This window comes from Podarcis raffonei, chromosome 2 (assembly GCF_027172205.1).
Source record: "Podarcis raffonei isolate rPodRaf1 chromosome 2, rPodRaf1.pri, whole genome shotgun sequence".
NCBI classification, from domain to species: domain Eukaryota; kingdom Metazoa; phylum Chordata; class Lepidosauria; order Squamata; family Lacertidae; genus Podarcis; species Podarcis raffonei.
This window is the reverse complement of record NC_070603.1, coordinates 10,527,199-10,540,219: the sequence shown is the minus strand read 5'-3', so window position 1 is coordinate 10,540,219 and position 13,021 is coordinate 10,527,199. Positions and strand designations below refer to the sequence as shown.

The 13,021-nt window shown below is 46.1% G+C and overlaps 1 protein-coding gene across 2 annotated transcripts in view; it reads right to left on the bottom strand.

Annotated features, from left to right (window-relative positions):
- Positions 1 to 11,525, bottom strand: part of LOC128406098 (unconventional myosin-Ia-like) — a 53,272-nt gene extending 41,747 nt beyond the window's left edge. The window contains exon 1 of one of the 2 annotated variants that reach the window (XM_053373137.1): positions 11,316 to 11,525. The gene's annotated coding sequence lies outside the window, so the exon portion shown is untranslated. Of the gene's footprint in view, positions 1 to 10,827; positions 10,976 to 11,315 lie in introns of those variants that run through there. The other variant, XM_053373138.1, reaches the window with a different exon arrangement.
- Positions 11,526 to 13,021: the final 1,496 nt, after the last annotated feature.

Below are 13,021 nucleotides of genomic sequence, written 5' to 3'. Positions count from 1 at the left end.
ATCCTGCCGGGTGCCATTGATTCCTAGGCCAGCTGACAGCTGTTGGTGGCCCAACTTCCTGCTCTGAGTCACTGGTGTCCTTGCAAGCCTGGGGTGGTTCTTCCCAGTGGTATTAACCTCTTCACGGCTAGTTCCAAAGTCTAACCTAGAAGAGAGTACTTTCCTCCCCGCAAGCCAAACTCACGGCTGCAGTTAAGTTGGCAATCCTATGCTTCATTTACTCGAAAGTAAGTCCCATTAAAAACCAGTGGGACTTCTAAGTAAACATGGCTAAGAGCAAGCTGCACAAATGTGACTTGTTTCAGAACCCAAACTTTGCACCACCGCTGCCTCGGCGCTGGTGCAAATGTCCATGGATTTGTCTAATCTTTTTAAAAAGTCATGCAAGCTAGCAGCAAAGGGCAGACCGTGTTAAGGAATATTTAGGGGGAATAATGGGCTTTAAATGGGCTTTAAATGCAGGCATGTCTTTGTGTCCTGCTGCCCTTCTTTTATGGGGCTCCAAGGTGCAGTTTTACCTTAGAAATAAGTTCACCTGAGAGGCAGTGACTTATAAGAGATGGCGTAGCTTAGGAGCTATGATTCTGAGCTATGAATCAGAAAACCCCTGGTTCAAAACTTGCTGCTTCTTTCTTTCTTTCTTTCTTTCTTTCTTTCTTTCTTTCTCCACCCCCCCCAACTCAACTTTAATTGTACAACCTGAATTTGCTGTTATGGGATTGAATCCCACCTGAAGATTGCAAAAGTCTGGAAATGGTGCATTTATGTGTGTGCATAAGAAGGAAGAAAAAGGTGTGTGCCTGGGAATAGGGTTAAAGAGCTTCTCTCTTCCTGTCCCAGTCTTCCACTTAAACCTGCAATCTCAGCGGTTGCATTGTACTAACAAAAAACCAACAGCCCCAAAATGGATTGCATGCCCTCCAACATTTCTCTAATGAAAATAGGGACGTCCCATTCCATAAAAATAATTTTACTATTTAGACACCACCCATCTGACTGGCTTGCCCCTGCCATTCTGGGTGGCTTCCAACATATAAAAAAACATAATAAAACATTAAACATTCAAAGAAAAATTTCATATACTGGGTTGCCTTCAGGCAGCTCGGGGGTCAGAAAACTCCATAAAGGTAAAGGGACCCCTGACCATTAGGTCCAGCCGTGGGGTTGCGGCGCTCATCTTGCTTTATTGGCCGAGGGAGCTGGCATACAGCTTCCGGGTCATGTGGCCAGCATGACTAAGCCGCTTCTGGCGAACCAGAGCAGCACACGGAAACACTGTTTACCTTCCCGCTGGAGTGGTACCTATTTATCTACTTGCCCTTTGACGTGCTTTTGAACTGCTAGGTTGGCAGGGGCAGGGACCGAGCAATGGGAGCTCACCCCTTCGCAGGGATTCGAACCACCGACCTTCTGATCGGCAAGCCCTAGGCTCTGTGGTTTAACCCACAGCGCCACCTGCGTCCCTTAGATAACTCCATACCCTGCAACGTTTATTCAGTGAAAATAGGGACATCCTAAGGAAAAGTGGGATATTTTTAGGATCAAATCAGAAACTGGGTTGCCTTCTGTAAATCCAGGACTGTCCCTGGGGAAAAAAGGACACTTGGAGCATTTGGATTGCAGAGCCACACATAAAGTCTTAGCAGTGCTGTGCTTCTGCTAGTCATGCTTCTGGCTGAGGGTGAAGCTGGGAAGCCAGCGAAGACTCTTTCCTGGCACTGGCCAACAATCCCTTAGCAAAGCATTATGTTGTTGTCTGAGCTACTAAATTGCTGTTTGCCCCCAGAGTAGACTCAGCAAGAAAACTCAATGAAGCTGCATCAGCAGCACTAATCGAGGAGTTCCTGTGAGCGGCAAGATCGTTAGCCTGACTATAAAAGAACTTTATGGCCGGGAAGGAGTTGAACAGCCTGGATGCTTTACTTTCTCCTTTGTATCTCCCGGGTGAGAGCAGAAGGCCCAACTGTGATAGCATCTCATCCTAACGTAGGTGGGTAAATAAACAGAGGCATATGGCCAGTGGTTAGTATTCAGTCCATTTATGGGGAGCCAAACTTGGAACAGAAGCTGGTATAGATGCACTGAGAGCCAGAGCTCTTGGGTTGTCCAGGTGTACTTGATTCTCGCCTTAACAGTCATTGTGGTGCAATGGTTAGGCTAGTTTGTTGTCTTAAGGGTCTCTCTTCTGCTTTTCTTGTTTATTGTGGGCTGCCATGGTTTCTTATGGCTGCCACATGGGAGGACACCAATGTTAACTATGTGGCTACTGACCAGAGAAACTGTAAGCTCACACTAGGGAGAAGCTGGGGGTTTATCTGAAGTCCTCATGAGAAGAGACCAGCTGGATCAGGCAAAAACCCATCTAGTCCAGCATCCTGTTCTCACAGTGACCAACCACATGTCCATCAGAAGCTCCAAGGCCAGACCCAAGTGCAACAGCGTCCGATTTAGATATTAGCTATGAATCAAGGGCGGTCGGATGAAGGGGTTTATACTTCCAATAAGATTTGTTTTGTTTACCAGATTTATATCCCCCTTTCCCACGAGAACTTCCCCAAGACACGCAAGTAATAATATGGGATGGTAGCCAACACTCACAGATCCCGTTGATTTCAATGTGTACACTCTGAGTATGGCAAATGTTGGCTATTACCCATTGGTTCTTGTAAGACCACAGGGATTCAAACCCAGGCCTCCCTTGTCTAAGTAAAATACACCAACCCAAGGCTAGGGAATGTTTGGCCCTTCAGATGTTGTTGGACTACAGTTCCCATCATGCCTGACCACTGGTCATGCTGCCTGGGGCTAATGGGAGTCCAATAACATCTGGAGGGACAGAGCTTCCCTAGCCGTGCTTTGTTTGAAGGAAAATAATATACATAACAACCATGCAGGAGCAGCAAATGTGGTGCTCTCCAGCTCCAGATGTTGTTGGGGTTGGTGGGGTGGTGCTTTCCAATTCTGATTGAAGCTGGTTTGGAAGAAAACACATCAGAATGTAGAACTTCATAAAAAGTGACAGAGCAGGTGTGGCTTGCAGTTTATGATGTCTGGACACACCACTTCTCAAACCAGCGGTGGGAACACACCACATGCAGGGTCAATGGGAATGTGTGCACACCCCAAATGTGCTCATTGCTAAGTGTTTGGGGAGTGGGTAAGAGGGACACTGAGTGATGGAACAGAGTATCCTGGAGAAGATGGAACACTAAACAGTGCTGCAACATTTTGTTGCAGATCCCACTTGTTAACATTTACAGTGGTACCTTGGGTTAAGAACTTAATTCGTTCTGGAGGTCTGTTCTTTACCTGAAACTGTTCTTAACCTGAGATACCACTTTAGCTAATGGGGCCCTCAGCTGCCGCCGCACCGCCACCGCGCGATTTCTGTTCTCATCCTGAAGCAAAGTTCTTAACCTGAGGTACTATTTCTGGGTTAGCGGAGTCTGTAACCAGAAGCGTCCGTAACCTGAAGCGTCTGTAACCCGAGGTACCACTGTATTAATTTTTAAACTATTCTTTTGATAATGAGGGATTCAAATACACTGAAACAATGTCGCATTAGTAGGAAGTTCCACAAAAATCTATCTTGACATTTTTATTTCCACTTCACAAAGGCTACCTTGGATAAGAAGAGAACTACTTTCCTCACAAATGGTTGCATTTAAAAGAAAAACAGCTTCAGGAGGGCTCACTTCTGAGCAATGGGGGAGGGGTAGGGGTTGTTTGTGTCAGTGTGCTGCTCATGTTGTTTGCCCCCAAGTATTCCTGTTAGCTGTTTCATTCAGCCTATTTATAACATATCATCTAAGGGTGAAAACCAGAACTTCCTCCGGCCACTTGTCCCAATTCCCAGGTATTCTTATGGGTAGGAAATCTTGTCTTCCTTTAATTTAAGCCCTCAGTGTTGACAGAAAACGATTAGTGGTTGTGCTTCAGACTGCAGCAGCCTACACTATTGGAAAAGTTAACTCCTTTCCCAGATGGTGGAACACTATCTGTCCCTTCTGAATTTTCCAGCGGCTTTTGCATTCCAAACAATTACTGGGCTTGGTTGTCCTCCTCTGAACCCATCTGATATATCTTGAATGGTAGTATCAAAAAGTACATGCAGGATTACTCTGTTTTTCTTTTCTTTTTTTTACTCACAGAGCTTAATTCGTGATATGGGAGGTGGCAAGGCAGGAGAAGAAGAACGCCTATTGAGGAGGAGTGGCTTATTAATTTATTTAGCTGTACAAAGTACAGTGTGTGTGTGTGTGTATACACACACACACCATATTTTTTCCATGTACAAGACGCCCCCATGTATAAGATGCCCCCTATTTTGGGGGACTCCAAATTGAGAAAACACCCCTCAGCATGACCTGTGTATAAGAAGAGCCCCAATTTTAAACTTATTTTTTTTTTGTTAAAAAAACCCCCTAGTCTTATACACGGAAAAATACGGTATGTATGTTTGTTCTGACCTAAAGACCTGGTTTTCCCTGGGGAAAGTGTGGGCCAAGGGGGAAATGGCTCGAACCTGTGCCTAGAAAGCGCGGGTCTAGTGGAAAACCGCTTGGACCCATGCTTTCTAAGCATGAGACAACTGCAAGTGTGGACAAGCCCTGAATCAGACCATTGCTCTCCCATGAAGCCAGGTTTACAACTAAAAAGCACTCTGGAGTAGCTCAAGCAGAGATCTTTCCCAGCCTGAGATCCATTTAGCTGGAGATTTCAGGGACTGAACCTGGGACTTTCAGCATGAAAAGCCCGTGCTCAGCTGCTGATCTATGCCCCTTCCATCAAACTCAGCAGAATGAAGCATGCACATAACGGAAAATGCATGAGTCAAGAACGGCACAAGGGCACTGAGAGACAAACTGTGTGTAAATGACACGGGGTACCACTTCACAAACCCCCTAGGTGGAAAGCAGCTCTGTGCAAGATGTAGCATGCAACCCACCTGCTGATCATCACACATGAAAACTGCATAGGCGTGTTCATGCTATGTACATTCAATGTGAAGTCACAGGCAATCATGGCAGCAAACTTTGCCCATGCAAGATCCATGAACCTCTACTCTAGTAACTTCTACACTACAGTGCTTTCCCTCTGAGAATGGGGCATAGTATTTAAATGTGCCTTATAAATTGGTAATTGCTCTGAAGCACCATTATCTTGGTTACACTAACTCTATTTGGATTTGCACCAGATCTTGCATCTGTATATAATAGTTCCCTATTGTTAAGGCCCCCCCCCCCCGTCATTAAGATCAGGAGATCAGTAGAACATCAGCTTCTTTTTAAAAAGTAAAATTAAACACCACCAACATTTATTGCACTTTATAAAACACCCAACCTTCACCTTTGATTTATAAGGCTGCCCATGGACTCTGCACCACCACCATAAAATCTCAATATCCTTATCAGTCCTGCTTGAATAAAGTTCATATCTGAAGCGAGCAGTTTTATGTTCACTCTGTTGGTATACTGTATTAAGGTTGGTTCAAAAGAGGATACGAATGACGACTTGGGTGATAAGGTAGCCATCTGTACCCAATTTGCAACCAAAACGCTTGCACCTTTGCAAGTTATGTTATGCTGCGGTTTATCTGGCTCAAAGGACCCCAAAGCAGGAAACATGAACACAACAGAAAGACACAATAAAAATGCAATAAATAAGTGGGAAGTTAAACAATGTAAAATAGCAAAATCACAAAATACACTGTTTTTGTCTTGATGAGCTGCTTCTATGCTCTCATCACCATTGCAGACAGAGCTCCCCAGCATTGCACTTGCAAAGCAGGTTAACTACATCCCCACCAATCTCTCACCTAGGAGCAAGCCCATCAGCAGCCAATAGCCTAGAGGATACCCCTTGCCTTTGTCACACCCTCGGTCACTCCTTTGGGGTTGCCCCACCAAGGCTAGCCTGCCAGCAGCAACCAACCACCAATAGCAGCACCCAAATAAATAGGCTTTTCTCCTTGGAAACTAGCTACAGCTGTGGCAACATTCTTTCCTTTTCACAGGAATCCCTAGTTGGTCACTCTTTCCTGCTCCCACCGGCTGCTGTTGAAGATACTTATAAACCAACCCAGACCCTGTGACCACAACCTGAGGCCCTTCTTTGGGTGCCTCCCCCACAATAGGTCCTGAGGGTGGCAACATGGGTACGGGCCTTTTCTGTGGTGGCTCCTCATTTGCGGAATGCACTTGACCCAAGTAGGTTCGCTTGGCACCTTCATCACATATCTTTAGGTGCCAGGCGAAAACAGTTCTCTTCAACCAGGCATTTGACTGATTAACATCCTATGGCCTTTTAAATGTGTCAGGGGGGGATGTTATTGTTTTGTTTTGTTTTTGCTCTATTATGTATTTTGTGGTTTCCTTTTGTGCTTTTACGTTGTGATCTTCAGATGAAGGGTGGTACTTGCACTGGTGTGCTTTCGAACTGCTAGGTTGGCAGGAGCTGGGACAGAGCAACAGAACACATGCAGAACCCTCACCTTCCTCCATGAAACCCAGGAAGCAGGCAGCCATGACATCCTGCTGAATCAGGCAGGATTACATATGAAGTTGCATTATACCAGGCATATCCAACAGGCAGACTGCGATCTACTGGTAGATCATGGGGTGTTCCCGAGAGATCCTAGCAAACCTCTGGCCTCTCAGTGATCTCCTTCCAAACAAACTGTGGCTTATAGCCTTTATGAAAAAAAAACAATACTCTCTGGCTTCCTAAAAAAAATCTCAGTAACTTTGGCTATCCCCAAAAAATTTCCCCAAAAGCTCAACAAGTTTAGCTTCCTAAAAAAAGCTCAACAATTTAGATTCCAGCTTTCTTTTAGTGCAAGTAGATCGCAGTCTATTGGGAGTTAGACGTCCCTGCATTATACCAAGTCAGATCATTGCCTCCGTCTAGCTCAGTGGGGTCTACTTGAGAGGTGGAAGACTTGCAGCCCTCCAGATGTTGCTGGACTCCCAACTCCCACCATCCCTGACCTTTGGCCACTCTGGCTGAGGGCTGATGGGACCTGGAGTCCAACAACAGCTAGAAGACCACAGGTTCCCCATCCCTGGTTTACTCTGACTCATGACTGTACTCTAGGTTTCCCAGGTGGTAAGCTTTCCCCACCCCTTGTACTTCGCACCGTGTGCTACGGTGCCTCCCACACCTTTCCCAGTCCTACCATATGAGATCCCTTAAGGGGAGATGTCATGAGGACCCCGTGCATGCACAGCACATGCTGTACCACTGAACTATGATCTCTTCAGCTCCTAGCCAAGTTTGTGTCAAATGTCTACTGCCTGGGCCCAGGGCCAATCCTACCGTTAGGAGGAATGACGAGAGTGCCACGGATTGCATATTCTGGGAGGCGGTGGCACACCTCAGCTCTTCCTCCTGTGCTCATTTTCCTGTCTTCAAGGGTGAGATTTGGAGTGGTCTGGAATGGGGAGGTGGCAAAAGCCTTTTGTCTAGCCCCAGGTTGGGTCAGAGCCAAGGGAAAGGTGTGGGGTTTGTTTAGGCACCTAGAGCAAGGATGGAGAACCAGATACAGTGGTACCTCAGGTTACATACGCTTCAGGTTACATACGCTTCAGGTTACAGACTCCGCTAACCCAGAAATAGTGCTTCAGGTTAAGAACTTTGCTTCAGGATGAGAACAGAAATCGTGCTCCAGTGGCGCGGTGGCGGTAGCAGGAGGCCCCATTAGCTAAAGTGGTGCTTCAGGTTAAGAACAGTTTCAGGTTAAGAGCGGACCTCCATAACGAATTAAGTACTTAACCTGAGGTACCACTGTATTGCTAGACTTCACCTCCTGTCACCCACTAGCCAGCATGAGCAGGAATGATGGGAGTTGGAACCCAGGAAGGAGCACTGACAATCTCCGCCAGGCCAGGGTGCTCACACACTTAGCAACCCACAGTCACAGTGATCTCCAACAGTCACAGAAGCCAAGTGCATGTTTAGCAGGTTGCAGACAATGGGTGCAGGGGCATCTAAATATTTGACAAGGGACTGGGATGGGGGCGGGGAGAAGGATTTCCTGCTTGAAGAAATGGAGTGACTTATGGGAAGTCAACAAAGATAAACATTCATTCATTGGTGGGTACTATTTTAACAAGTCATTTGCCTCCAGATGGTTGGTATCACCTTTCCCCTGTGATTATTTCTGTTCACAAATACAGTATCACCACTGTGCCAAATTGGCAGGGATGGGGAAAGAAATTTAATTGCATTTGCATCTATAGGTGAACCTACCTAATTTGCATTTACTGAAGCAATATGTGAACTCAAACACAGCCACACTTCAAAATTTGCACTTCTCCAAATTTTTGCAGCGTAGTTCTCCAGCCAAGAAATGCACACACCAGGGTAAACTGTGCATATATTAGAGAAAGGAACATACAACAATGAATTACATTGGGGAAATGTTTTTGCAAAAATGTGCATATTGTGCAAAGTTGCGTAAAAAAATCACACTAGGAGAAACTCACTCTAAAATGCTGATGAATTTTCATAAGGACTTTAGAAAGAATTCAAACTGATGTGGAAATGTGGAGAAAGGAACCTAAGATTGGAAAAGTGAGAAATCAAGAAAAACTGGATTTGACATCTTTGCCCATTCCTACAAATTGGAGATAGTATTGCTGTTATTGGGCCCTGAATCTGTAGAATGCTTTGCTTCATCTTTTTAAGCCTGCATGAGAAGCCACTGCTGTTCCCACTGCATTCAGTGGAACCTAAAGGTGAAAATTAGTTACAGTGGTACCTCAGGTTACAGACGCTTCAGGTTACAGACTCTGCTAACCCAGAAATAGTACCTCAAGTTAAGAACTTTGCTTCAGGATGAGAACAGAAATTGCGTGGCAGCGGCACAGCAGCAGCGGGAGGCCCCATTAGCTAAAGTGGTACCTCAGGTTAAGAACAGTTTCAGGTTAAGAACGGACCTACAGAACGAATTAAGTTCTTAACCTGAGGTACCACTGTACTTGCAAAAATCTCCCCCCTGCAACTGACTTACCTTCCAGACAACCTGTTTATTGAGCATTCATCCTGATTTGTTTACAGGGAGATTAGAGGACCTTGGCTATTTACTGAGCATTTATTCTGATCTGTTTGCAGGGAGGTTAGGCAACATTGTGTCAAGCAATGTTTTTCTGTGCGTTTTACTGTCACTTTCCTTATTGCAAAAAGCCCAACCTTCTAGGGCAGCGGGTTTGTTGCACAAGAACTCCAAATTAGCTTTAATTATACAAGCTGATATTGCTGGTTTATGACTGGATCTCACCCAAATCAAGGGTCTGGAAACACCCTGAGTCCAGTGCAAAGGGCTCCTAAAAAAACAATTCAGATTTCTTCCCTCCCTTCACTGGGTCACACCTTCTTCCAACAGTAGAGGTGGGAAAGCACTACTTTCTGTGTTCAGCTGGCAGTATCTAGTGCTGGAGTATAAGGTTTGCCAGCACTCAGCCCCAGAATCCCTTTTCAGTGCCAAAGCTGATTCCAGGAGTATGTGAATAAGTCTTGCACATTCTCCAATAGGCAAAGTTCCAGGGATATTGCTGCTTCAGTTTAAGGTTTGGGGGGGGGGATGTTATGAGAGAGCACTAGAGATTTCTGGCATTTTTGTAATATTTGCCTCATGTACAAGTATACAAGCAGAACACATGTGGAGACAAACATTATGAGTAGGTATGTCTTGAAGGCGGAAGATCCACTACCCACATCTGATTCCAAGAGAGAGACTCTGCAACTCAGCATGCCTTCAGCCAAATCACAGCATACTCTCTTCTGTTCTCTCTCTTTCTAATCTGCAATCTGCAACACATGCATATTTGCCCCCTCCCCTCAGGTGGAGCGGTATCACCTTCTCCAAGAGGTCTCCAGCTGCCAGGGGACCATGTCCAGTCCCCTGAAGATCCTGGACTCTTAGTCACCTGTCTAAGAAATTAATCTTCATCCAGCAGCCATAAAAATAATATAAAGTGTCTCTGGGAACATGCAGAGTGCTTTTACCATGCCCCCCATGCGACTGCAGCCTGTAAAGGTAAAGGGACCCCTGACCATTATCCAGTTGTGGCCGACTCTGGGGTTGCGGTGCTCATCTCGCTTTATTGGCCGAGGGAGCCGGCGTACAGCTTCCAGGACATGTGGCCAGCATGACTAAGCCACTTCTGGCGAACCAGAGCAGTGCACGGAAACACCGTTTACCTTCCTGCCGGAGCGGTATCTATTTATCTACTTGCACTTTGATGTGCTTTTGAAATGCTAGGTTGGCAGGAGCAGGGACCGAGCAACGGGAGCTCACCCCGTTGAGGGGATTCGAAACGCCAACCTTCTGATCGGCAAGTCCTAGGCTCTGTAGTTTAACCCACAGCACCACCCATGTCCCTTAAAGAATGTTATTTTAGGGGAAATTGCTCTGGCGAACCAGAGCAGCGCACGGAAACGCTGTTTACCTTCCCTCCGGAGCAGTACCAGTTTATCTACTTGCACTTTGACATGCTTTCAAACTGCTAGGTTGGCAGGAGCAGGGACGGAGGAATGGGAGCTCACCCCGTTGCGGGGATTCGAACTGCCAACCTTCCGATCGGCAAGTCCTAGGCTCTGTGGTTTAACCCACAGCGCCGCCCGCGTCCCACATAAAATGCGTCTCTGGGAACATGCAGAGTGCTTTTACCATGCCCCCCCATGCAACTGCGGTCTGTACCTATGCAATAAAAATTAAAGAGCAGAGTTTCAGGCAAGCCTGAACCTCAAACCCCCTCTTTGGGGTAAATGAAACACAGTCCAGTTCTAAGAGCTGCCCTGTGTGTCCCCACCCCCAACATATACCTTTCTGTGTTCTCCACCTCTTTTCTTCCTCTGCCAACTCTTGTTTTGTTTTTCTTTGAAACTTCCGTGTCCGCAAACAAAGAAGAAAATGTCTTTGTCTTGGCATTGCCTCCCAAGAAGCATTGGAGATTGGGTAAAGGGTGGGGATTAGAATAAGTTTTTCGGCACATTTCCTCTCCAAATCAGGAACAAGGCAGACTTTACAGGAGGATTTCCTACAGACAGAAGCCGTCTCCCTGAAGGGGAGAGGGCTGCTTTTTGTAATAACACAGATAGGATGCCTGCCCAGAAAACAAACAATGTCTCAAGGATGTAGATTTCCTATTTAGCCAGCCAGCGGGGTGGGGGGGGGGGGTGGCAGAGGTATCAGGCCCTGGTGTGCAAAGCCCTGCAAAGCCGCAGAGTCTCCTACTTTGCAAGCAAGAATGAAGTTGGCCGGGAGGGAGCCATGCACTGTGAATAAAATGCCAAGGCAGGTTCCTACTCACCCCCTGAACAGGGAGACGTCCCACAGCTCTCGCAGTCGCACACCCAAGCCTTTTCTCCAACGTAGCCCAGGGTTAGAACAAAAAGAGCAAGGAGGTTGATCCAGCTCAGCAGGAGCTGTCCATGGTTTGTCTCTTCTGCACCGTCCTGCTTGCCGCTCAGCAGTTTCTGACTGCCACACCTACTTCCTCCCCGCACTGCCTGCCACCAAAGGATCTCCTCCTCCTCTTCTCAGATCACAGGGCTGCAAAGTCAACAGGGTTAATCATTAGGTTGCTAGCAAAGTGCCCATCAATTTGATGGATGGAAGGAGTGTGTGTGTGTGTGTGTGTGTGTGTGTGTGTGTGTGTGTGTGTGTAAGGAGGAGTGTGTGTGTGTGTGTGTGTGTGTGTGTGTGTGTGTGTAAAGAGAGATTTGCAAAGAACTCCTGCATATTTCAAAAGCCTGTGCACTCTGTGCCTATAGAGCAGTGCTTCCCAAACTTTGGTTCTCCAGCTGTTTTTGAACTACAATTCCCATCATCTCTGACCACTGGTCCTGCTAGCTTGGGATGATGGGAGTTGTAGTCCAAAAACAGCTGGAGACCCAAGTTTGGGAAACACTTCTATAGAGACACAGTGGACACTCATCCCACCAAGGCCTCTGTCACACTACCTAGTGTGAGTGACTGAGAGCAGGTTTGGGCCTCAACACAGTTCTGAGTGCTTTACTTCTCCCCGCAGTGGAGAATGGCAGTCACTCATTTACAGTGGTTCCTCGGGTTAAGTACTTAATTCGTTCTGGAGGTCCGTTCTTAACCTGAAACTGTTTTTAACCTGAAGCACCACTTTAGCTAATGGGGCCTCCTGCTGCTGCCGCGCTGCTGGAGCACGATTTTTGTTCTCATCCTGAAGCAAAGTTCTTAACCCGAAGCACTATTTCTGGATTAGCGGAGTCTGTAACCTGAAGCGTATGTAACCTGAAGCGTATGTAACCCGAGGTACCACTGTATATTCAAAGAAATGAAAAGGTGCACTTGGAGATGCCATATAGTGGGGCTATGGCCCTCCACAGGCTCTCCATCCATGATCTACAGGACAGATGACCAACTGGTGACCCTTGATGGACCCTTAACGTTGTCCATCTTTTGCTAGTTCCACCACATTGTAAAAAAAAAAGCTGATTTTTCTTAACGTGCAGTTTCACTTGAGAGGAAAATAAGTAATGAATTGCTGCACATATTCAATATATGTTTTGTAGTATTCCCAGTTTTGCACACAGAGAGAAGGACCTGCTTTTTAAAAATATTTTTATTAGGAATTTAAACAAAACATATCTTAAAACATATCATCCTTAATCCCCCCCACTTTCCCCACTCTCCCCCCATAAAACACCCCCCCGACTTCCCTCGGTCCCCCCCCCGACTTCCCTCAGTTGCAATCTCTGGTTTCTCTATAAATGCTATTCTCTGCATGTTACAAGATTGTATTAATTTATCTGACTGGTTATTATCAATAAAAAGTTTGTGAGTGTTTATTCAAAGCCTGCTAAGGAGTCCAGTTCACTTTGTTGCATCTTTAAATACTTTGTAAAAGGTTCCCATTCATCTTTCAAGTCACAATTATCCTTGTCCCGTAGTTTATGTGCCAATTTTGCCAGTTCTGCATAGTCCACCAGAGAGAAGGACCTGCTTGAGTTGATCTTTCAGGAATTTCAGCATCCTCCATAA